This window comes from Podarcis erhardii (assembly GCF_964252035.2).
Source record: "Podarcis erhardii genome assembly, chromosome: 1".
NCBI classification, from domain to species: domain Eukaryota; kingdom Metazoa; phylum Chordata; class Lepidosauria; order Squamata; family Lacertidae; genus Podarcis; species Podarcis erhardii.
This window is the reverse complement of record NC_138497.1, coordinates 69,042,016-69,068,414: the sequence shown is the minus strand read 5'-3', so window position 1 is coordinate 69,068,414 and position 26,399 is coordinate 69,042,016. Positions and strand designations below refer to the sequence as shown.

The 26,399-nt window shown below is 41.0% G+C and overlaps 1 protein-coding gene and 1 long non-coding RNA gene across 3 annotated transcripts in view; one reads left to right on the top strand and one right to left on the bottom strand.

Annotated features, from left to right (window-relative positions):
- The window catches only part of LOC309330954, a 69,729-nt gene extending 57,266 nt beyond the window's left edge, over window positions 1-12,463 (top strand). The window contains exons 2-3 of the long non-coding RNA XR_014151664.1: window positions 7,185-7,303; window positions 11,824-12,463. This is a non-coding gene — a long non-coding RNA (uncharacterized lncRNA). The remainder of the gene's footprint in view (window positions 1-7,184; window positions 7,304-11,823) is intronic.
- The window catches only part of GALNT18 (polypeptide N-acetylgalactosaminyltransferase 18), a 334,135-nt gene that overhangs the window by 157,836 nt on the left and 149,900 nt on the right, over window positions 1-26,399 (bottom strand). The gene's annotated exons all lie outside the window — the stretch shown is intronic.

Below are 26,399 nucleotides of genomic sequence, written 5' to 3'. Positions count from 1 at the left end.
TACAAAAGAGCATAAAGAAATTTGGGACCGCCAAAAGTATTTCCATCATTGATGGAAGCTTATCAATGAATATCACCTGGTTTTATTTTTGCATTTTTAAAAAAAAATCATAACTACGTACATCTATTTCCAGCTTTAAGTTTCTACCTACCTTCTGGTAGCTAAAAATCACTAATTCATTTTCTCCTTACAATGATGCAAGTTAAGTTGAGAGATAGTGACTGGACCAGGTTCACCAAGTGAGTTTCACAGCTAACCCAGGATTTGGGTCTGTGCTTTTCTGCTCACAGTACAGTACATCATTCTAACCTCTCTACACTCCGTGTTGCTTGCAATCATAGGGGCTTTTTAAAGCACAACGTGCCTGACTTAGGATGGAAGAACTGTCTTCCAGTGCTGCCTGATGCCAGAAAGCACTCTGGCAGCAGGCACACAAGAGGACAGCTATTTCATCCTTCCATGCCTGAATTCCACTTCTCTGAAAGGTCAGCAGAAGTGGTAGGCAATCTTAGCTCAGCCCCAGTTTCCATTCCTAGAACACTCTGCACAAACTGTCCAGCGGTTTCATATGGAGGAGGGCTAACAGGATGGCCCTACTCTTGCCTCATCATGTGAAAGCAAGAATGAAGAACCTCAGGCCCAGAGACAAAATTCAGCCTTCCAGACCTCTCTTTATGATCCATAGGGCTTTCCCCAGGCCATGCACCTCACCAGTCCTGTTCCACAATCCTTAAATGTTGTTGCCAGGCTGGAATATGTCCCTGAACATCTACTGTAGGGGTCAGCAAACTTTTTCAACAGGGGGCAGTCCACTGTCCCTCAGTCCTTGTGGGGGGGCGGACTATATTTTGCAGGGGGGGAAATGAACTAATTCCTATGCCCCACAAATAACCCAGAGATGCATTTTAAATAAAAGCACACATTCTACTCGTGTAAAAACACGCTGATGCCTGGACCATCCACAGGCCAGATTTAGAAGGCATTTGGGCCGGATCTGGCCCCTGGGGTCTTAGTTTGCCTACCCATGTTTTAATGCCTTTGGCTTCCCCAGATGAAAAATAAAGTGGTGAGTTGGAGTGTGTGTAGAACTTAGCCTACCGTATTAAGGTAAAATTCACATTCGTTTCTCTGCCTCCTTTGGTATTTGGCCCCTGGAAGGCTACTCAAAAGCGAATGCAGCCCTCAGGTGAAAATGTTTCCCCACACCTGCCCTACACTTAAGTAATGTGTGAAAAGGGCTCATGTCTTGACTGAAACCAATAAAACACTGTGAGCACCATCAGATCCCAAAGGAGCCAAAGTAGGAGTGAACCTAGGAAAGAAGAAAGATGTGATAGGAAGTGTGCATGTAATGTGATCATGAGGGCAGGCAAGCTCCAATAGGAACTCCTGCTTTCAAGTCTTAGTCGATGCTTCCCAAATTCACCACTGACCAATCTGCTTGTCATCACTATTAATTGCTTGTTCTTTTTCGTGCTGACTGAGGACCAAGAAGAAAAGGGCATTGCTTAGGCAACATCGGAATTGGATTCCAAAGTGAAAAGAACGGATTAAAGAGAGGACCCTGGCCTGTTTCCTTTCAGGGCAACTTCTTTTTATCCTCAAGACTATTTTCAATTAAGATTTTAAAGTTGAGGTGGGGGATAAATTTCCCATTGCATTATTGTTTTTAGCACTGCTGACCTTTCTAATACAAAGAGAACCCACTTGTGTATTTTTCAGTCGTCTGTGCACTTTGATTATGGCTATTTTCTACAAGCTGAGAATTACCTCTGTTTGAAACTAGCAAGAAATGTGCAAAGGGCTTGACCTCGATTTCTTAGTAGCGAAACTTCCATTATTCTACAGCTGTATCACACTGTCAAAACAGTGGATCATTTTATATGTATTTAATGTGGGGTTTTGGAGGGGGGTGCTAGTTGCAATGGGTTGTGCTTCTAACCATGTTGCTTAGTGGAAGTAATTTGAACACCTGGCCTTTCGAATATTAATGCGTTCCCGTTCTGCTTATTTTGCAAGACTGCTGACAGTATCCCATTTAAATAATAATAATCAGCAATGCAATTAAATTAGTGTAGTTGTTTGAAAATTTTGCTCTTCCAAATCTCAAATGTCACTCAAAATCCAAAAGCCATAGTATGGAAAATTTATTCATATTCTCGTACTATGTATGGTCTCAAGCAGAGACAAAGATGATTTCAGGTCTACCCAGAAGTAAGTTCCACTGAGTTCAATGGGGCTTACTCCCATGTAAGTAGATACAGCTATTTATATTTATAGTTATTTAAAAGTTCATACCCAGGGTTTCTGCAAGCCCTCATCTGACATAAAGCTGTTTTTTTAAAAAAACACTATGGAATTATTGTGACTTTTAAAAGGCATTTTCTTGTGCTCTCTTTTTACACACTGTTGGGTTTAAACAGAGCTATTTTTCTAGAAAAAGATGTGCTGGAACTCACCATGAACACCTCCCTTGTTCTCTTAGAACGGCACTGGCACCCATGTTATCTCCACAACCAATAAGGTACTGTGCATTGCACTAAGAGCAGTATTAAATAATATACATACAGAAACACGCACACATCTACACAAACACACACGCAACTTCTGTATGCACTGAGGTTCAGAAAGAGCTGAGACAGGCATTTTGTTCATGTTGTGAAGACCCAATTCAAGTGGGGACAAGTGCACAATGCTCTGCTTCCACTGCTATGCCCACGACTCTTCACAAGTCGGAGGGCGAAATTTGAAACAGCTATCCTTCTACCTGTGGAAGCTACCCCATTTTTTTAAGGGTTCTAAGTCGCACAGGGAACCTCCACAGATAGAGGAGTCTTGCCACTTCAGATTTCTCCCTCCAACTTGTGGAAAGCAGCAGAGTTATAACAATGTGGGGGCTGGAGCTTAGTACACTCGTCTTTGCCTTCATGTACCCTTTGCACACAAGCAGCAGGCCTGGTTAGGGTTTTAGAAAGAGTGGCTTGTTCAAGGCCATCTATTGAGCCCATGGCTTGGACAGACCTCTTCCCATCTCTGCCTTTTGTAACCTGGTATCACCGCTCGCATTAGGACAACACACGGTTGGTGAAGAATGGCTCCCACTCCTAGCTCCCACAGGGTATCATGTATGAATTGTGCTTGCTGCTTCCTTCGCACCAATGTAACATCAAAAGCTTCTTTAAGAGGGTATCCAGGGCTTTTACTGTGTGACTTACTCACTGACACAACACAGAATACAGACACTTTTTTTTTATGCCCATGGCAGCCATTTTGTGCTGGGACCTCATTTCTTCCACACACAAAAAGCACAGAAAGTATCTAATTTGAGCAGAAACACCCCATTAAGTTACATAGTATTGCCCCATTTATTTCCAGATGCTGCTGAGGAATACTATCTAACGTGGGGGATTGGGTGCGTGTTTGCTTTCCAGATGCTGTCCAGTGTTCTGCTGGGGCAGGAAACAGCTGGCCACAAGAACCTTTGATATATATTTTTTCCTTCAGAGATAAGCATTCATCCCTCAAATTCTCTAGTTCACTTATAGCAAGTTGGAATAAAGTCAGGTTAGATATGCCAAGATGTCCTTTACAGAAAAAAGATACTGTGATCTTCCAAAGCATACTGGAAAAGAACTGAAACTGAACTTGGAATTCTGTCCAAATTGCAACAGGAATTATTCTTACAACTTTCTTCTTTCTGTTAAGCTAGCATTCATAATGCTTTGCAGTGTATTTTGTACATCTATTTTGTAACATTTTCTTCTTCTTTGTGGGCTTACAAAAAAAACTAATGCCAATGCTTGGGATTAAGAGACTGGGCACAAAGCAGTGCACCAGAGTGCACCTTCAATATGCATTGCAAGCCACACAGCACATTTTGTGTGTGATCCAAGTTGAACGTGCTCATGAACTCTTCTGTAAAAGAAACTGTTCCATCCATATGCTCACAAAAAAATCTTCTTGGATATTCTGAACTGTTTCTTGCCCCTGGCTCACCCAAACAGAATTCTTGTGGTCCTAGTCTACACCTAAATAGAAACTGGCAGCATTCAGACAATCTTCCAAACCATGGTTTGGAGGATTATGACCACACAATGCATCCATGCTCTCCCTCCTATCCCTGCCCTCACCTGTTTCTCTCTCTCACAGAGTTTGATTCATTACACTTGTTTTAAACAACCATTGTCTACTGTTGCAGCTGAACCATGGTTTGGTGTTTGGGACTCAATGGCAAAGGATGGTTTGATTAAAATAGGAAATAATGCATTAAAAGCCACATACTTAATTCAGGGAAGAAGACGGTAATCATGGTTTAAGAACTGTCTGCATGCAGCCAATAACAAACCCAGGAGATAATATAAACTAGTAAGGGAATCCTAATATTAAATTGGTGTGTTGGATTTCAGCTGATGAGGCATGCGTAAGAATCCTTGCTCAGTGATGCAACTCACCAATTGACCTGAGTCCAGCCATTCTTGCTCAGCCTAGCCACAAGGCAATTCTGAGGATAAAACAAATTAGCTTCTACAGAAGGTAGTCTGAACTCTTTGAAGGAGGGTGGGGCACAAATGTAATAGGTAGGTAGACAGGCATAGACAGATAGAAAATCCATTCGGTGATGGAAGAGTATGGCCAAGCCTGAATAATGCACAGAGAAACGCAAGAAAATTTGGATTCATTTATCTAAGACGCATGTTGGAAAAAGAAACACAAAAGAATTGAATGATACAGACTTCCAACAGATTTATATTCCTTAAAAAACCGAGCTGAAGAAGGCATTTACTCCGAAACAGGGCCCTGTCCTGGTCACCACTACTGAGTCGCACATCTAATTCATACTCCGGATACTTCTTTTTGGCCCTATTTGATTCTTTATTCTGACTTTATATAATATGGACTCTTTTTGACTGCCATTGAGACTTGTATAAAACAATTGTTGTGTACTGGTATTTTATGTACCTTTATACTATATCACTGCATATTTGAAACTACATTATTTCTGCACTTAAACGTTGTGTTTAAACTTACTATTATTTTAAAACTGTCGCACTTATACGTTGTGTTTAAATTTACTATTAGTTTAAAACTGTTATTCTTAGCAGAATATACACGTTTTTCTTTTCAACTCTCGAGTAGGAATTATTCCTTGTATTGAAACTTTTGGCCAGAGTTCTTGGTATATCCTTTTCAGTGTACTTTCAACAAGAACTCCAATTTCTTTAATGAATAATGATCCTATGCTGACCCTTGGCTGCCCAGCAGCAGCTTTTGGGACCACCTATCAGACACAGAAGATGGCACTGATGAGCAGAGGAAGGGCCTATGAAATAGCCCTAGGAGATAAGGTGGGAAAATAGGATGAAGATGAATGAAGACTAAACAAAGTTTTTATATTAATCCCTGACAGAATGTTGCCTGCAACTTGTTTGCTAAAGCTATGCAATTGGGCTTCTGTTCCCCTTTTGTTACCTAGCACACCATCTAAAATGTATGTCAAGCTTTGCTAATATAGGAACTGCCTCATTTTTTATTTTATTTTTTGGTTTTCCACCTACCAAGGAAGCCTACCAAGGATGGAAACAGGCCTAGGTAGCAGCTGGGCTGCCCTTTCTTTCCAGCAGGCCTTGATGTAACCTGCAACCTGCAATGTACCTATAAGAGCCTTATGTGGATTTCTATTACCTACCCCCACACTTACCTTGAGACTGTAACCAGGTGCAGACTGCACAGCTTCACCAACCATAAGCTTCCACTCCACCACCCTTCTTTAGTACCGTTGAGCCCAGGGGTGGCTAATGGCACTCTGCATCTTTAGCTCTATGAATTGCAACCAGTGTGGCGGATGGTCAAGAATGATCTAAGCACATCTGGGAGGTCCACAGCCACCTCTCACCTTGCCTGAAGAAGGGTTCTGGAGACCTCAAAACCTTGCACACTATGGTCATTTTAATTGGCATAATAAAGATACTGCCCTAATATAGATGTTGTAACTTGACATTAGTGAACATCTTGCACCCGAACTTTAGGATCCATAAAATTAAAGCATTAAATGGCAAGACATCTGACTAGAATAAAGAGCAGTATTTATCATTTAACTAAACTGCAGAGGAAATGATGTGTGAATGAGAAAATTGCAACACAGCCGTGGATCACTTTTGACAGTTTCAATTACAGTTTTGTTTAGTAAAGCACTTACCCATTTTAATAAACAGTCTTGCAAAATTATTAATTGATTACAGTTTCCTTGGCCATCTCAATATTTTCAAATCTCTTATCAACAATAGCACGTAAATTCTTTGATCTGCTACGCAAATAGCAACTTTGCTATCTGGAGTTTGTTTTTGTCTTTTTGTCTTTTTAAATGCTATCTGGAGTTTGTTTGCCATTGTAGTAATGTACATATCAGGAAGTTTTTAAATTAGGAAGGAAGGAAATGTAACACACATATTCTGCCCCCCCCCCAAAAACCCGACCATTTCTTTTTCTAAATAAGGGGGTGGGGAATTCCAAATAAATTCAAGGCATCTTTGGCAATACCATTACTGCAGAGAAAACTGTGGTAATTACAGAGAAGGAAGCTTAATAGGCTCCTACTGTGACCTAGCTGTAACTACTTTCCTCACCTGTCGATGCCCTTCCTAGGTTTAGTGATAATACATGCTGAGTCTAATGCAATTCTGACTCGTGTAGGAAGGCTTTAAAAACCTTTCACAGCGCTGGGACCTCTTTCCTTTTGATATTAGCCAGCATGTTTCTTCAGTGGTCCACAGTGACAGACAAATGGAAGTGCAAATGTTTCCACCTCTATAGGAAGTTTTTGTTTACTTCGGAAGCTTTCTTTTCCTCTCTGTTTTACTTCCAGCATTATTAACCAATCAGTAGGCAGTTCCGACAGGCTATTTAACTGAGAATTGCTTTAAAAAGGAAAGGGGCTCCTTCGTTACTTCAGGTATTTTGTTTGTTTGTTTATTTTGCTTTGATCTCTAAATATGTGTGGGTTTCTGTTCTCATATTTTATTTATTGGATATATTTGTGCACCACCATAGCAAAGCTCTTTGGATAGTGAACAATAAAGAAAAAACAAAGCAAATTCTCCAGAGCTGCTAACTTGATTGAGCTTCCACATATATAACCTGCCCTGTGATAAAAGTCTTTTTATCCACCTTGGGTTTTTATTTAATAGGTGACCATCTTTCAGTCTGACCTGCCTGACATTGCTGTGGTGAGAACAAAATGGAGGTCGGGGGCAACCATGCACACAGCTGTGAGCTCCTTGGAGGAAGTGTTTATTGCCCTATAAAGGTAATAAATATTCATTATAATGTTTTCTAGGTATATAAGCCCCACCCCCTGGCTTTGTATATTTCTCTTAGAATGGGAGACTAGGATTAATAGAATGGGAGACTAGGATGCAGACACACAATCCTGTCTCCTATATTATTCTCATGCCTACTATACAAATAGAATCCTCTCTCACACATTCACAAACACAACTGAATAGCTTAATGTGTAGGCAGTTGTGGATGAGATACAACTGCTCAACTTCTGTTGACATAGAAGCATGCAAGTTACACAAAACAGCTGAAGTTTCTCTCTCTTTTTTTTTTTTAATAATATTTTTATTAAGTTTATGAAATACAGAAAAAAAGAATAAAAGACAGATATAGAAAATAAAGTAGAGAAGTTACAAATTTCCATAATCCTTTTTTTCAGCAAATCCAATGGACTTCCCCGCATCTTCCTAACCCTGCGTTCTCTGTGATACAAAACATCAGCAATTTGTTAACTTATTTCAAAACTTATTGTATCTTTCATTTTATCATGTTATCTAATTTCCAAAGTGTTGTAACCGACATCTTATACGTTTTAGCTCAAACATAATAAAGTTATTTCATTATTCCACCTCTGGCTTCTTGTACCTTAATTTTCATTTCATTAGTTTACAATTGCTGAAGCTAGAATTTCCTCAAAAGTGCATTTTTTAACATTCATACAACTTATAATGTTTTTTCAAATAGTCTTTAAATTTTTCCCAGTCTTCCTCGATTGTTTCTTCTCCCAAGTCTCGGATTCTGCCAGTCATTTCGGCCAGTTCCATGTAGTCCATCAACTGCGTCTGCCATTCCTCCAGCGTGGGTAAATCTTGTGTCTTCCAATGCTTAGCAATCAGGATCCTTGCTGCTGTAGTAGCATACATAAAAAAAGTTCTATCTTTCTTAAGTACTCTCTGGTCCACAATGCCCAGAAGAAAGGCCTCCGGTTTCTTAGGTAAGGTAAATCTAAGTACCTTTTTTAGTTCATTATGAATCATCTCCCAAAAGGCCTTCACTTTCGGGCAAGTCCACCAGAGGTGAAAGAATGTCCCTTCCGCCTCTTTACATTTCCAACATTTGTTGTCAGACAGGTGATATATCTTAGCAAGTTTGACTGGGGTCATGTACCACCGGTATATCATTTTCATAATATTTTCCTTCAAGGCACTACATGCCGTAAATTTCATTCCGGTGTTCCATAACCTTTCCCAGTCTTCAAACATAATGTTGTGCCCCAAGTCCTGCGCCCATTTTATCATGGCGGATTTGACTGTCTCGTCCTGTGTATTCCATTTAAGCAGCAAGTTGTACATTCTCGAAAGTAGTTTATTTTTTGGCTCTAACAGTTCTGTCTCTAATTTCGATTTTTCCACCTGGAATCCAACCTTTTTATCCACTTTAAAAACCTCCTGAATTTGAGCATAGTGCAACCAATCTCGCACCTTGTTTTTTAATTTTTCCAAGCTCAGCAACCTCCAATTGTCTCCAATTTTTTCAATTATTTCCCAATATTTAGGCCAGTAGGCTTCCATGTTAAGAAAACAGCTGAAGTTTCTCAATAGAAATTCATAACCACAGAAAACACCTGTTGCTGTAGAAAAGGACAACTTTTTGATCTATTTAGTTTAATTCCTGTCAAGGAAACATACACTATAAACAAATACTGGGCTTTTATCTTTACACTGCCATACAGTGCTGCCTAGAAAATCCATTTCATTTGATGGAAATTTTTTTTTTTTAAATGAACTGTCAATTTTTTTAAATTAAATTGTGATACAGACTATTTTCTCCCACTGAAACCACATTGGCTACATTAGTTTAAAAGTTGTAGCTTGTATCCCTCTATAATAAAAGTAGTCTGATTTTAGCTATTGAATACTACTGGAATTATCTAGGGGCTACATTTATTCCACTGGGAACAAATTCCATTCTCAACAGACACTTTTCCTATTGCACCATAAAAAGGTAACTAGGATTAGTTGAGAACAGTCAGCCCCAAGTGAACAGCTGAACTACAGTTCCCTTAGAACTAGACCAGAGATTCCAAAGGGCAAGGGATTTATTCCTCCTGTGACAGCTGAAGCTAAAAATACTGTGGCATTTCTAAGCATCTGGAACCATCAAGACATTTGAAAGGAGACTGATGTCATCAGTTAGCAGACATTCTCTGCTTCAAGGAAATAATAATTAATCCTTATTAAGCATTTCTCTAGGGTTTTGTTTTTTACAGACACAACATAATTTCCACCAAAAGTAACCCAGGCCTTGCAGAATTCAGAATTCTTGCAAACAAGAATTCCATGCAAATGCTGTGCAAAATGTAGCAATGGAAGATCCTAGTGTAGTGGCCCCGCTCTGCAAGCCACTTCTGCCTATTTTCAGGGATGATGCTATTTGTTCTCTAAGCTCGAGGATGCAGACAATTATTGTGCCAGTTTTACAGGTGGGTAACTGAAGCTGCAGTCCCTTACCTGGGAGTAAATCCCATTTAACTCAGTTTGGATTGACTTTTGAGTAGACAAGGGCTGCATTGTGAGTCAAGATCCCAGAAAGTCTAGGACACGGCATTTTTGGAAGCAGACCGTCCAGAACCAATTCTAACGTTGTACCTGCTGGCCACAGTGGCTCACTACCATTACGTCATCTGCTATATAAGGTACAACTCCATCTGATACTCTTATAACGAAACTGGAAAAATAAAAGCCCCCTAACATGCCTGAGCCCAACCTATGTCTCCCACCTGTCTTCTCAAACACTTTGCTGAGGTCCATTTTCAATGGAAGATTTCCACTTGAATAATCTACAGTGGTACCTCTGGTTAAGTACTTAATTTGTTCTTAACCTGAATCTGTTCTTAACCTGAAGCACCACTTTAGCTCATGGGGCCTCCTGCTGCTGCCGTGCCGCCAGAGCACGATTTCTGTTGTCATCCTGAAGCAAAGTTCTTAACCTGAAGCACTATTTCTGGGTTAGTGGAGTCTGTAACCTGAAGCGTATGTAACCCGAGGTACCACTGCATTTTGGAAAGCACTCCAAGAGCAGTCAGACTTCCTGCCCACTTTATCATGAATGTTTATAATTTATCCAGTCGTGCTATGGCTCCCATTTCCCCCTCTCCTGCTACCTCAGCTCCCTTCTGCAGGCACAAAAGGAAATTTGTCTCTGCATTGCTAGGAATCAATGCATATCACCCATCAAGTTCCATAACTGTAACTCACATTTGGAATTTTTCAACAGGGCTTCCTGAAGTTCAAAAATAAAATGCTGCTATTGATAAATACATGTTTACCCTTTAATTTCTACCATTCAATGCATAGGTTGGCTGAAACACTGAGTGCACTGGTAGCCAATAATTTTAAAATTGCTTTAAGATGTATCTATGTCCTTGCTTGTTTAAGCAGCTACACAATGAATCAAAATAGAACTGGTTATATCTATTCCTCAGCCGTTTATCTGCAAATAGCCACCATTGGCACTGTTCAGAATGCAACTGTGTGAGTTAAAAAAACAAAAACCTTTAAAAAGCCTTATCACTACATTTGGGGTCATTTTCTGTTCAAAGCATGAATTGTAACATGCTCTGTCCCATCACAGTGAGCTAGCCTGTTACTGCTGTTTCTGCTGAAAATATTTCTTCCTTAGAGATCTGACAAAACTATGTTAGTAATCCCTGAAAAGAATAGTTATGGATATTCCCCTAAATGGGCAATTCACCTGCAGGGTGAAGTCTAAGATGTGTGGTTGCAGAATGTTCTGAATCTGGAGACAGGATAGAAGGACAGAAAAAGTGAAGTTTCCCCGCAGGTGAAGAAACTTGGTGTGCAGGCTCTTTCCTGGAGATCTGATCGGGGCCACAGATCTGCTGCCTTGCCTCTTTGTCTTAATTTATGTCTTGCTTATCTATTTGCAAATAAAGAAACTATTACAACGCTGATGTACTCTTCAGTACTCTCACATGCAAAGGAAACATAGTGCAACCCTAGGAACTTCTCACTGTTCGAGGAAATGGGAAGCATGTAACAAAATTTTAAAATTACCCATTTGCTGCTTACAGTTGCCATGCTGATACAGCACATTTCCTTTTGTGGGACAATATTTTTTCCTTGCATTTATGTTACTAACAGCACAGTCTACTCAGCAGTAAGTTCCACTGAGTTCAGTGAGAATTACTCCCAGGAAAGTGTGCCCAAGACTGTAGCCCTGGGGAATTTTATTCTCTCTCCTTGCTCTTCACACAAATGTGCCATTAAATATACCCAGCACAGCTATTTTTTCTCCTGATGTTACTTAAATTAGGTTCCATCCCACTGAACCAGTGACAGGGTTTTTAGTAAGGAATAGATAAGAATCAGCAACCCGGGTGCCAGAATGTCCCCTGTGCCAAAACAATTTGCAGGAGGGAAGCTCAAATTATAAACTCACATTCTAAATGCCTTTCTATAAAATTACCGAATCTATACAATTCAATTTAATTGCAATGTTTGTGGTTTCATAAAATATTTTGACTAGGAAAAGATAGAAGAGGGGATGTGTGCCAGTGTGATTATGTTCCCACACACAGAGTTCCGTTTCAGCATGGAAGTGCCAAAGACCTGGCCAGTGTAATGGTCACCAACAAACAAAACTACATGGCAGGAAGGCAGGGAATGAAGGTCTATGAAGTCAGATGCAAATATGTCAGCTTGTACAAGGGAGATTTCCCAATCCTTTCCTCCTACTTCAGTTTCTTGGGTACCCCACGAAGCCTGGGGGCTGCAGAGGGAGAGTGATAGAAGCATGAACTGGTGTGAGGAGCCTTGGTGGAACTAGGCATCCAACACCATCTCCATATTAGAACAGGAACTTCTGCCAGCACACAAGTCACTACAAGAAAAACAGCAAGGCCATGTTGCAAAAAATGTAATCAACCTTGTACCTATGCTTTGTATGTTAATTAAGAAAATGCAAAAGAAGAGAATAACACAGAAGTTTAATTCTCTGGTTTAGATCAGGGTTGGGGAATTTATACTAGAATATATACTAGACTACAACTCCCATCACTAGCATCATCCTTCACCACTGGTCATGCTGGCTGGATCTGATGGGAGCTAGAGTCAAACAACTCATGGAGGGTGCCAAATCATGATGGTCCTTTACCATAAGGTTTCGGGGGGGGGCTACCACAAAATAAAAATACAATATGAAAATTAATTTAAACAATTTATGTATTTTTTAAATTTCATAAAATTGATATACCACTTTAAAAAAACCCTCAAAGCATATTACAATCAGAAGAAAAGAGTGGGTCCTCAAATACATATATGTATTCTGTTCCATCTCTTTTCTGTGCAGTTTGTCATAGTTTCCAGTCTGTATCTTTCTTCCTTTAGAGAACCCATGTACATGTACATTATTTGAATCAAAGCACAACAACGATGGCTGCAAATTTCACAAGCATCACTATTCAAGATCAGAATCAAGGATGTGCAACTCCAATAAACTGTTCAACTTTCTTACCCTGATGCTGAATTGTTTTTATACATGTAACTCCTTTAACTGTTTTTATAAAATTGTTTATATAAATATAAATATAATAATAATAGCATAGCAACAAAGAAGTGCCATATATTAAAATGGAGTACCAATAAAATACAGGTTCCCATTAAAATCAAGAACCAGAGAATTCTTATGAAATTTTGGAAAGGGGCAACAAGGACCTCTTCGATCCTCAGTAATTGTGAAGTATTATAACTGCCCTTGCAGCTTCATTCCAGTACTTGCCTCACAGTGACAGGGAAGGACTCTCTACAGATACGACACCCTTTGATCAATATCTGCTTTCAGCAATTTCATCCAGAGGCCGTTCCTGTCAATATATTTACATTTTGATCTTAGGCTTACAAAGGCTGCATAAAAATTTTCTACTACTTGGTGAGGAATATTTATGAACCTCAAGCAATAACACAAAGCAAGCATCAAAGCAATTAAAAATTATCTATTCCCCAGCAAAAATATTATTTGCTTTAGCCTAGACTTCTAATTTTCTTAACAGGCACCTAGGACAGATCTGTACAGCTCTATCTATTTATTTATTTTTTAAACCAAATATTCTGGTTAATAACTCTGAGGTGTGTATTTAAATTCATATTTACTTAGCCATTTAAATAAAACTCCATTCAGGTTCTTTCCCCAATGCTGCAGTATTAGTAAGTTCTGCAGGCCTGCTGCATATGACTATACCTCTGGCATTCACCTGCTACCACATCCAGCTGTGCCAAGCCAGTTTGTTTCTTCACAGAGCTTTCTCTTCTACATCCTTGTAGTATAAATGCCACACTTAGTTATGCATTTGTTGGGATTAAGATAGTAAAAAATTACTGAGCAAGGTGGCAAGATCATAACCTGTGGTACAACTGTCTGAGTTTCAGCAAAGTATATCAAGAAGAAACTGAGCTGCCTGACGGTGCAAGAGAATTCACCACTGAATGTGCTCCAGATGACCTAAGCTACAAATGTTTGACACCTCTGAGCTGATTCAACAGACAGCATACAGTGGTACCTCAGGTTACGAACTTAATTCATTCTGGAGGTCCATTCTTAACCCCAAACCATTCTTAACCTGAGGTGACTTTCGCCAATGGGGCCTCCCACTGCCGCCACACACGATTTCCATTCTCATACCGGGGCAAAGTTTGTAACCCGAGGTACTACTTCCGGGTTAGCGGAGTTTGTAACCTGAGGTGTTTGTAACCCGAGATACCACTGTATATGGAGAAGAGATAAACAAATGGAAGATGAAATACTGATGCTTAAATAAGCTGATGTGCAACTATTCCCATCTATGTTGGGGAATGGCCTATTAGCTTTGCTTTACAACAAAGACCTAAATCAGGTGCCCCAAACATGGTATCCTAGTCTAATACACACACACATACCAAGACACACACAGGCACCTTGCTGTCCACCCAGGTTTTCTTGCCTTCCCAATTGTTATTTTTCTTTAATTTGAGTTTCTTTAAGCTTTTGCTGTTGTTTGGCTGCCAGCGTTGCCTGCTTTGTCTGCCTGTGTTGGGGGAGAAGGATTCATGTTTTGCCTATTTGAGGGGGGCAGTTCTGAGCTTCACCATTTTTTCTCTGTGAAATGAACATTTTCTGGTACCCAGGGCAGATTCTTAAGCTTACTACACAGGAGACCCAAAAAACATACAAAGTCCTGGTTTTATCAAGACTAAACCTGTTCCCCAAAATATCAGCACTCGTCTATTATGGGGGGGGGGCAGTTCTGATTTGTTTCCACAGGAGGACATATGGAGTTATTCTCTTAGCTAAGCATGTGAAAACTTAATATTTGAATAAAACTAGGCACATCACCTAACTACTACCACCTTTTCAGAATGCTGGTATAATGTAGAAACGTAGGAAGCTGCTTTGTACCAAGTCAGACCATTGGTCCATTGAGCTCAATGCTGTCTGCACTGACTGGCAGTTGTAGATGAGGGCCTTTTCTGGCCATAACTGAAGATACTGGGGACTGATGCAAGACATTCTGTTTGCAAAGTAGGTGTTCAACCACTGAGCTAAAGCCCTTCATCAGGGCTCTGGTGCTAGATCGGGAGCGAGGGAACTCAAGGCCCAGGTGCACAACCACCCATAACTACAATCTGAACCAATTTACTAGGGATAGTGTAAGCTACAGTGCACACAGGAAGGCTTACTTCCAAGTAAACATAGAGTTGTGCTATGAATGACCTTGGACCAGCCACTTATTCAATCTAATGTATGTTACAGGACTGTGACATAAAGAAAAGTATGCTGCTCCAGTTCCTTCAAGGAAGAGTGAGAAACACATGTGATACATGCAAATGAAACAAGTGTTCAAAATAGGCCATTCCCTGCATGGTCTGATTATGTAGTTGGGAGTCAATGGATGGAAGCAGGGTGAGAACCTGCTGTGGTATAGAACAGAGCCCCTCTTGGGCAAGAGATGGGAGGGGAAGATGAGATGGTTCGGGGAGCATGGGGCATGTGTCCATCACTGCTTTAGAGATTAGGAGAGTATTTTATATGTGTGTGCTTGACAGCTATCCTTTGCATGTGGGTTGCAGTATTACTGAGCATATGTGGTTGCATATGAGTGGTTGATTGACAGAGATAACACATGAGGTGGTGAATGACTGTAGTGGTTGTGGGAATGGATGGCGAGAGTGAGGCTGGGTGAGTGGTTATATGAATAGTGTGCTTTATGTTGCTGCTTTTGTAATGCTCTTTGACTTTATGTTGATACTGTTATTATAGATATGGATACTGTTTATGCATTTTTCATGTAAATTGTTTGATATTATTTTATGGTACTTATTGCATGCACACACAATATATTTATTTTTATCTACTGCAAACAGCTTCAGTATCTACAGGTAGTAAGAAGTCTATAAATGGAAAACAACAACAGCAGCAACAAGAAGAAGACAGAAGCAAGAACTTGCAAATTTTTCATTTTACACAATTCCACCCACAAAATGGAGGTTCACATGGATATTTCCTCTTCCATAGTGACAGTGATCACTTATTTACTTGCAGTGTCACTTGTTGCACAACCTCTGCCTGTTTGCTACTTTCATTTGGCCTTGGTTTTATTCCTTACTTTTTTGTTTTATTTTGAGGATCTGGCAGTGCAAACTTACACACTTCTACTCAAAAGAAGTCCCATTGAGTCCAAAAGAAGTCCCATTGAGTCCCTGTTAAGGTGATACAAGACTGTAGCCTAATTCATATGCTACTTTAAGAGAATTCCACCTCAAGGCCTAAAAAGAGTCTGATTTGAAACGTGTTACGGATTTGCCAGATACACCCATAGGCTTCTTTCCATTATTCAGTGCCTCCAGTCAGGCTCTCTGCTACACAAACAGTTCCCTTTTGCTTCAGAAAGTTTATGTAAATTTAGCATAGAGCAATGACTTGTGCCTTAAGCAAAAATAAACAGTCTGACAGGCAGGACCACAAAGTTGTTCAGTGTGCCTAAGCCTGCGCATAAATGGGCCACTATATTATCATCACCAACAAGAGCCAATGCGCGTTCCGTAAGGGCTGACACTTAGCATTTGGACAAACACAGTCCAAAACACACAGGCCATTCCTGCATAAACATTAAAATTAATCTCAAAGCTGCTGTTATAAATATATTTACAAGACAGTCTCTAAAGCAGTACATTAATTGTGTCATGACCCAGGCAGTAGTGGATGAGAATCATTTTGTAGCTCCTTATGAGATATAGCCATAAGCAATACAAGTTCTTCACTGTTACAGTAGTTGCTCATTTCCGAACTCACATCTGCCTTATGAATCCTATGAACTCAGGCCCTGGCAGACTGATTCTCAGGAGTCTCACTTACTGCAAACAAAATAACATGCACTGCCGAGTGCACCTCGAAGTATCAGTGAAAGAAACTGCAGAGTTAATGAGCAGGTATTCTCTGCCATCAGCTTGACCTTGCCCAGAAAACAGGGGAGACAACTGCAATATTTGGATTTTGAGATAAAGAGAACTGCCAGAGTGACATACTTGTTTTACAACATCAGAATCACAAAGACAGTGTAGTAAAAATGCCTGGAATTGGTGAGAGAGAGTGTAAGAACTGGCAACATTATTTATTCCACTTACATTTTGATTAAGCTGTAATACACAAAAACAGGAAACATGAATTAAGAGCCACAGCTATTAGGATGGTATGCTGAAAGAGAGACAGAGAGATTCATTATGCTACTCTAGCTCTGCCCAGAGTTTGTTGGCTGTACCTTAAAATGCTGAGTTAGGTCATTAATCTAAAAAGGAAAGGGAAATAAAAATGGTGAGCAGAATTGCTAATTACAGCATGTAACTATTCAAAATTCAAGCACCACAGATTGGAAATACAAGCATGGAGTGATTACCAAATGCATACTATTACCCTTCTCTGCTCTGGCTGATTTATGAGGTGTGCAATGCTGCATGCATGAAAGTTTGGGTGTCTTAAGGAAGCCTTCTCCTGCAGAGCGCTGGCTGCGGGGAGCTGGCTTGTCCGCACTCAAGGCAGATGGTATCATCAAAGCAGCACAGCTGTACTGTAAGTAAATCTTATGTTCAGTGAATTACTGCCTCTGCTAATGGGAGTAATTCTGCGTCCGAAATGGAAACAGAGGGTGAAGGAAAGAAAAATGTACGTGGAAAAACAATAGGGAGGATAATGGGATGCCTGTGAACAAGAGTTACTTGGCAAATGAACGGTGGCGTGACATGGCATTACTGGCACTGAAGTGGGGAGGGGTAATTCAGCCATTAAACCACCCAGCCATCCAGCATTAAGCAGCTCTTTCATAACACTCCCAGTAACATTTAAAAGGAAGCCTGTGTCCCACTCATACCTGTCATCTAAGAAGGCAGTTAGGGAATCATTGGCCTTGACATAGAAAACTACCATCCTGGAAGGTACTTTCAATCACGTCCATTATTTTTGTTAATACTGCATTGATCAGTTGGAGTAGAAAAGTATATATGGAAGGCTGCAAATGTGACTATTAGCAGAACAATTCAAAATTGCTGTTTGTATGACTAAGTGAGGCTGCCATGGATACAGACTAAATTGCTTCAAAATCAGGAATATTCATACAATAAGATAAGACAAACATTTCTTTTTACACCAGTCACAGTGCAGAATACAAACTAGTTTGCGTGCCACATCCTTTAAAAGCCTCATACCAAGTTTTAAATGTACACATTACAATGTGCATTTTCCCAAAACAGACTTTAAAAGAGGCAAACAAATAAATGTGTCAGATCCAGGCAGGGCTGGCTCAAGATTTTTTTGTTGTCTGAGGCAAAGGACAAGATGGTGTCCTCTCCCCATTCCATGGCTGAACTGGCAGCTGACTCTTACTTTAACATTGGCAAAGGGATAGCATTGTCCTCTGCACATGATCTCAGCAGCCTAGTCTGGGAGATACACGACATATACAGCACATACAGTTCTGCTCTCCAAAACAAATAGCCAGGGAGTTCAGGAGGCATAACGGGGGAAGATTGTTGCCACTGCTGCACCTGCCACCTGAGGCAAGTGACTCATTCTGCCTAATGGTAGGGACAGCCTTGGTCTGGGTTGTCACTGAGACAGAAGCCAAATTTGGACAGATTGATGTTTCTAATGCAAACATAAATATACTGAAGGGATTCTATATTTTGGAGTAGTATAAAATATGCTATTTACTTCAACTTGTGTGGAAGAGGATTAAACTCCCAAAAGTGGTTGTGTCTGATATAATTTCAACCTCCAGAGCCTCAACAGCTTCTCCACATCACTTCATGCTTAATAAACAGATATGTCTTCTGTCACTCAAGAGATTAGAATGGAGACTGTCACATTTACAAAGGAAGCATCACTCCCCAGAATAAACTGATTAAAACTAGAGCTTATGCCTCCACATTTAAGTTGGGCTAAAACTTCACTTCTGGTGATATATATATATATATATATATGCAGGTTTTGGTGTCCTCGGGTGTCTTCCCGTGTAAAAGTTGGGGTGTCTAGGCGACGTTTCGACGAGGTCTCACTCGTCATCTTCAGGCTGGTGCTTTCGGCTTCTTGTTACTGGAACAGAGCTGGATCTCATCCCACATATCTGCTGCTGCGGCCACCCACCCATTTTGCTAAAACCCCATTTGAAGGAATATTTTTCATGGTGGTGGAAAGGAGAAAGAAGGGCTGAGTGAACAAGGAAGCAAGTGGCAAGTTTTCTGTTGCTCCTGTCAGCTGGTTTCCTTGACCCTATGAAAGGATTCCTCATGAGCAATAGCCTGAGACACGAAGTGGATATGGTTGAACAGTCACGTATAAAAATCAGAGGGGGATGCAGGGGTGCGAGGACAGATGTTGCCTGGTTAGAGGCAGATGTCGTGGTAAAAATAATTTCATTTCCTCTTGCAAAGAGCTAAAGGGCCCCAAGCCTACCTGCTTCCAGTTCCTCACAGGCCTCTGACACCTGCCTATATTAGTGGTACATAGTAATCTCCACCCTGGGGAATTACTCTGGGCTTGATGATATTGATGATATTCATTTGATTATGTATAGCACAGGACAAATACACCTTCAGCAACAGAACTTCTAGATCCAGACTGCCTGCCTGCTCATTTAAGCGGAATTCAACTCCATCCAAGGTGGCAACTGACCAATTTATCAAAACCAGAACCCACTCATGCACAGTGTCCCTGGGTTTGAATCCTTCTTGCCAGGCTTCAAACTCATCTTATTTTCCCTCATCCATCCCACCACTGTACCCAGGCACTGGCCCAAGGCCCATGTGGCCTCTGCTGATTCAGATGCTAAGGAGAAATAAAGCTGAGTACCATCAGTGTAATGATGGCATCTTGCCTGCCGTCTTCTAAGTGCCACCCTCAGTGGCTTCATTTGGATATTAAATAGCACTGGGAACAAACTCGCGTCCTGCAGCACCCCCACAGCATAATTGCAAAGCGGCCAAAAAACACTTTTCCAATGCTACTCTTTGCACCTGGTCCCATAGGTAGAACGGGAAGCACTGTGCCACAGTGCCACCAATTCTTATTCCATGGAATCAGCCCAGAAATATGGTATTGAAGATCAATAAGCAGGAGAAAGCTCACACAACCCTTGAGAGCCAGTGTGGTGTAGTGGTTGAGAGCGGTAGTCTTGTAATCTGGGGAACCGGGTTCCCATCTCCGCTCCTCCACATGCAGCTCCTGGGTGACCTTGGGCCAGTCACACTTCCTTGAAGTCTCTCAGCCCCACTCACCTCACAGAGTGTTTGTTGTGGGGGAGGAAGGGAAAGGAGAATGTTAGCCGCTTTGAGACTCCTTAAAGGGAATGAAAGGCGGGATATCAAATCCAAACTCTTCTTGTCCCACTCTCTGTAAAGGTCATCCATTAGGGTGACCAAAGTCTACTCAATTCCATGGACAGTCCTGAACCCAGATTGAAATGGAGCTAAATCATCTGTGTCATCAAATAATGCTTGCATCTGCCCCACCACAACTTTTTCTACCACCTTCTCCAAGAAATGGGTACATACCACTGGCTGATATTTATTCCAGGGCAAAGGGCCTTTTCCCATAGGGGCTTTTAAGGTAGCAGGGACCACCTCATCACACAATGATGCATTAACTATGCTCTAGACCCAACCAGTAAAAACTTTGCTGGATTTAATAAGCCAGGAAGGCCAGGTAAAGAGGGCATGTGGTCAAGTGTACAGCTGCCAATCCTTTTCACCTGGTGCCCATCACTACTTATGGGAGTAAATCCCATAGTTTATGTGCTTTGTGAATGTTCTGCCTATTCTGGGATTCCTTAGCAGGCATGTTGTTTTGGGGTAAATTCCCTAAAGACACAAATTTTGAAAACCACTGATATAATGGTATCTGTTCCAAAACAAAATGAACTTTGTGCACAGATTAGGATTCCACCTGAACATCTAAAACGACTCGGAGGAATTCAAGCACGGAAACTGCACCATGTTTATTTCAACCCAGCCATGCTGGAATGCGGCAAAAGGATAGGCACTACATTTTATGATTATCGTTAAATCTTTATGGACATTTTACCAAGCTGCTGCTGCTTACTCAGAGTATAGTAGTCATCTCTCTGCACTATGATCTGTCAACCATGCGTGTAGGAAGCAAATTTCTCCAAATCAACATATGTTCCCAGGAAGAAGCGTCAGCACAAGATCCTGCTGGTAGTTGGGGAGAAACAGAATGCAACTGACATTGCTTGTCCAGTGAACTTTACTGCAACAGACTCAGGGCAAACCATGATTTCAATCAGAATTGCTAAATAAATTAGTAGGCAGCAGGATGCTTGTTAATTCCCGTCCATATGCCAAGAGCCAGATCCAAGGTCCATTAAAAGCTGTAGGAGTATTTCAGCAGATTTCAATGAGAATTTGATTATTCTCACTGAAAGCAAGAATAAGAATAAGATTAATCAGCTGCTGGCCAGATCTGTACAGGAAGGGTTTGCTGCATAACTGTGTATCTCGTAATTGAGGAATGTATTGTGCAATGCCATCTCAGTGTATCTCCAGGGATGCTATTGTCTCACATGGCATTTTGTTGTCTCTATACAAACACTGCCTGAACAACTCATTTTTATTTGCCTAGTGACATTCTTCCCAATGAAAGGTTCTGCATAAAATGACCCTTCAGTTCTCAGTGAGTGCACTGGAGAAGAAGAATGCAAATTGCTAAAGTGAAATTGAAAGTGGCAGGATACCATAACTACTAAGTTAATTGCACTTATACTGTATTAGAATTTATATGGATGCACATTAGAATGATTAATGCAGCTAGTCTTCTGTGTTTCATAGCCAAACTTTCTTATACACAGCAAGAGATAATGTGTCTACTAATCTCCTATATGTTGATCTCTAGGAATTTACAAAAGTGTCATGTAGTTGCAGTTATCAAGAGATAGGATGGTCACTTCAGAGTAAATATGTGGCTGAACTGCAAAATAATCCTACACATGTCTATTCAGAAGTACCGTAAGTCCCACGGAACTGGGTGGGATATATGCCACTTATTTGTGGATAGGACTGCAGTTCTACAGTAACTGTGCAAGTCAAAATGCATCTTAGAAACTTCTAAGTATAATATCTGTTGCAGCATCCAGAGCCCTCACCTGATCTTAAACCCAGACCCAACAATCTGTGATAGCACATTTACCTAAGATGTATCTCATTCTTCAGTATGCACACACGATGCACACACACCCTTCCCTCTCCACATGCCCTGCACACTCCCCTTATCAGCACTGGAGGGCTGGAGCAACCCATAGAACAGATTTGTGGGGCAAGGAGCAATGACATGGGGAAAAGTTCCATTGTGCAGAAATCTTTGTGCTATCACAACTACTACTTTACAGTCATACCTTGGACATCGAACGCCTTGTGACTCAAAAGTTTTGGCTCCTGAATGCCACAAACCCAGAAGTGAGTGTTCCAGTTTGTGAATGTTCTTTGGAACCCGAATGCCCGATGTGGCTTCTGTGGCTTCCAACTGAGTGCAGGAGCTTCCTGCAGCCAATTGGAAGCTGTGCCTTGGTCAAACGGACTTCCAAGGTACGACTGTACACTGGATACAACCCAAAATTATCCTTTTGAGACTGGACCTCTCCTCTGCACCACTGAGCTACTTGGAAATGAGAGTACCTCAAAAAATTTGCACACCACTGCATCCAGTCCCAGGCCAGAGACTGTGACTTCAAGCCCCCTCGAGGGGAAGGGCTTCAAGGACTTTGCCTGTTTCAGATTTTAAAAGCAGTTATATATGTGAATTGCATAGCCTGATGTAAAAGAATTCTTGCACATTAATAAGAGTTATATATAAGAGGTTTGTTCAGCAGAAGCAATTTGCTGCTGAAATGCAACATGTCATAGAGCACACAAGATCTCACAATTTTTTTGCAAATTCTTGGAAGATTTCACCAGAAGCTGCCACTACCGCCAATTCTCTGCCAGCCCTCGGGCGCTGCCTCTTGGTGTTCCAATACCAAAGGCGGCTGCCTCAGCCCACCTCATGGGTGGACTGGCCTTGACAGTTGTACATACAGGTTGGCCAAGTGCAAAAGAGAGCAAGGTTGTTGTACCATCAGTAGTTTCATAGAAGACATTTCAGCAGCAAATTGCTTCTGCTTCACGAAATCTCATGCTCTCCCACCAGAATGCACTGGCAGGTTTTGGTAGGGGCAAGTTGGGTCAGCACCTTTCTGCCTTAGGCAGTGAAATGGGACACCTGTATAATTACTGGTTGCAGAGTATTCTCCATGCTGGGCATGATTATATCAGTTTGGAGTTGTCTTGTGCTGTACTTTACTTTTTTAAAACAAGAAGTAAGATTTGTGATGCATATCCCCTCTCCGGCCTGATTCACATGTAACTTTTTTGCACTACATCAGCCTTATAGTTATGGTCATTTCCCCTTTAACACAAATCACAGTCCGTGGATAACAAGCACAAACCATAGTTTGCCTGTTCTGATTTAATGGTTTGCACTAAACAACAGGGAACAAATTTATATCTGAGAGCACAGGGAAGGATGGAGTGTGCAAGCACAAGGACCAGTGCTTCCCCCCCCCCTTAAAAAGTGTTTAGGGGTACTCTCATTTTGACTCAAGAAAATCACCATTTTATAGTTGGGAAAAATAAATACAGTAAATGAACAAAAGTACAAAGATTCACAAAATGTTTAGGGGTATGCGTACTCCTGCGTCCCCCCAGAAAAAAAGCACTGCCAAGGACCATTCATGCAGTACCAAACTATGGCTTGTTGTTACATCTGAACTGTGCTTCTCACTTCAGCAAAAGTGGACACTTGAAAACAATCGATTATTTTAAAGAAGCAAGTGTTGGCTGAAAGTCTGCAACACTCAATTACAGTGGCTATCCTAGGCATACTCTCTCTAGTTGAAGGGAAACCTTGCCAAATCCCCTTCAGTCCGCTCCATCCAAAGGAGCCAATAATATATCCACTTTCATATTTGGCATAAAAGCATTAATTGCCTGATGAATATTGCAGAACAGGAGAAATAACTGCTTGCGGGGTGGTCTTAAATGAAACTGGAATGTTTTCCTTCAGATGCAGCATCGACAGCTGTTGTTGCTCTGTCTGGGTGAACATCCATTTCAGAATTCTCAGATCCTTGACAAAAACACCATCACAGGAGAAATTAACATCTCTTCCACCACAGCTTAATTTTCTGAATAACAAAAAAAACCACCCCCAAAATGCACAGCTGGTGTAAAGATAGACAATTCTATAAATGCCTTCTACAATGTGCTTGAAGTGAACTTTCCCCCCTTTTTGCTTTGTATAAACTATTTTGCTTTGAAAGAACATTATGACCTATTGGGGCAAACATGCTAGAAGCATTTCAGTAACTACATAAACATTACATTCACCAAATTTAGCAGCTCATCTGGCTTCTACAGTGTGAGAACGCAAAGGTACATTCTGTCATCTGTTCTACTGCATTTGCGTTGTGCTTTGCATTAAACAGAAGTACACATTTTATTCTGCCATGATTTAGCAAACACTTTATATAATCATCAGTGTATGTGTGGCTAAATGTGTTTAAACATTTGCAAGACAGAGCCTTGTTACTTGTCACAGCATAGGACAATTATGTGGAATATAATCTTATAGAATGGTTTTTGCTTGCAGGAATGATGCTATGCCTGTTGTCGCACTAGTAATAATAACACTTAACATTTGTATAGCACTTTTATTATCTTCCATGCTGTTGAAAGGGAGCTGAGGCTAAGAGAGAATGGCTTCCCTGGGGCCACCTAGGAGTTCCTAGCAGAGTTGAGAGTCACACTGGGAACATCCTGATTCACAGCTCAGTTTCTCAGACTACAAAAGTTCTAGTTCTGTGATTTGGGAACATGCAGGCACAAGCACACATACACAACCCTATAGTGACATACTTCAAATAATGTCCCTGCATCCTCATATGTCAGATCATCACAGATCCATAGAAGAACCACCTTTGTGACAGATTCTTTTTAGCACTATTCCTGACATATCTTTATATGCAGTTTTTCATCTAAACACTTCATGTTTGAGGCCTTCCCCCCCTTTTTTTTTAAGGTCCACATGGGATAGTCCACGAAACGGCTTTTCACCTTTCCTGCAGCTCCCATGCAGGAAGTGTCCTTAAAGAAAAGAGCTGATTGGACGGGCTCCAGTGTTTCTCGGGAATTCTAACAGAACAACAGCAACTCTGGTGAATGTGTGCTGTCATCTAGACCAGAGGGTATCTCAGGCTTTGCTCTAAACCTAGCTATGTTTGAAAAATAAAAGTATTCTGGTTACATTTCATAGGATAGCCTAACACAAGATGGCTATATAGGTATTAGCAGAGGCGGAGCTAGCTGCTGCAGCACCTGGAGCGGTGCACATGCTATGCACCCAGGGATGGGGCTAGCTGCCCGTGGGGGCGGGGCTAGCCACCCGCAGGAGCAGGGTGAGTGTCTCAGGGGGGCGGCGCCCACGACGAGCGCCCCAGGGGATGACACCAAGGGCAAACTGCACCCACCGCACCCCCTTCCTCCGCCAGTGGGTATTAGAAGTGAAACTGGGATCTGCAAAAACATTTGAAGGCTTTAAAAACCCTCAAGTTTCAAAGGAATTCCCTAAGAGATGGAATTCACTCTACTGTCTACGACCCAGACTCCAAAGGGAGGTGAAAGCCATTTCTTTAAAATTAATGAATTCTGTTCTCAATCATGATGTTACTGTTTTATGGAACTGTTCAGATGTTCTGTACATGGATCTTAGAACCCAGTTGGCCATGAGGAGGTCATATAAACTTATGATTATTAAGCTGGAATGACTATACATTTGACATCCTTAAAACCCAATGCAAAGTTATGTCTGCTGTTCTAAAATACAAAGCTGCCAGAATACAATGGAATTCTGAAACTGGGTATTATAGAGGAGTGGCTAATTGGGCTACAATTCTCATCATTCCTATTATTCCGGTCAGGTCTGAAAGAAGACAAGATATATGGGTTGACATCCACTGGAAACATTATCTATCCACAACCTCTTACTAGAATTCCTCTCTCTTGATTACATATTTTCTTCAAACTGGACCTTTCCCCCTTTTGTTTTTCATTATCATATAAACAGTGACAGATTTCCTCTCCTCTTTAGTTTCCTGATGTTTCCTAAAATGTCATGTTTATAAATGCAGCAGCAGAAGTACATTAATTCCTGCTGCCTGCCCCTCAAAATGCAGGGCTGCCCTTTAAATGTGGATTTTACCTTCCCTGCTACTGAACATAATGATCTCTATGGAGCTTCTTCATATCGATGTAGATTCTGCATCCAGTCACCTAACCTCTCCTCTTGGAAGCTTGTGGCAAACTCGTGGCATCATCAATTAGGGATAATAGGACTTATAAGCCTTTAATGAATTGTGTTTCTAAAAAATATGGCAAGATTGCTAAAGCAGCATTCTACAAGGCTGAGGTGGCATATGGGCTGGCTAATTGAAAGATGCCTTGTGCTTCCCACATACAAACTGTCAGTAAGAGCTT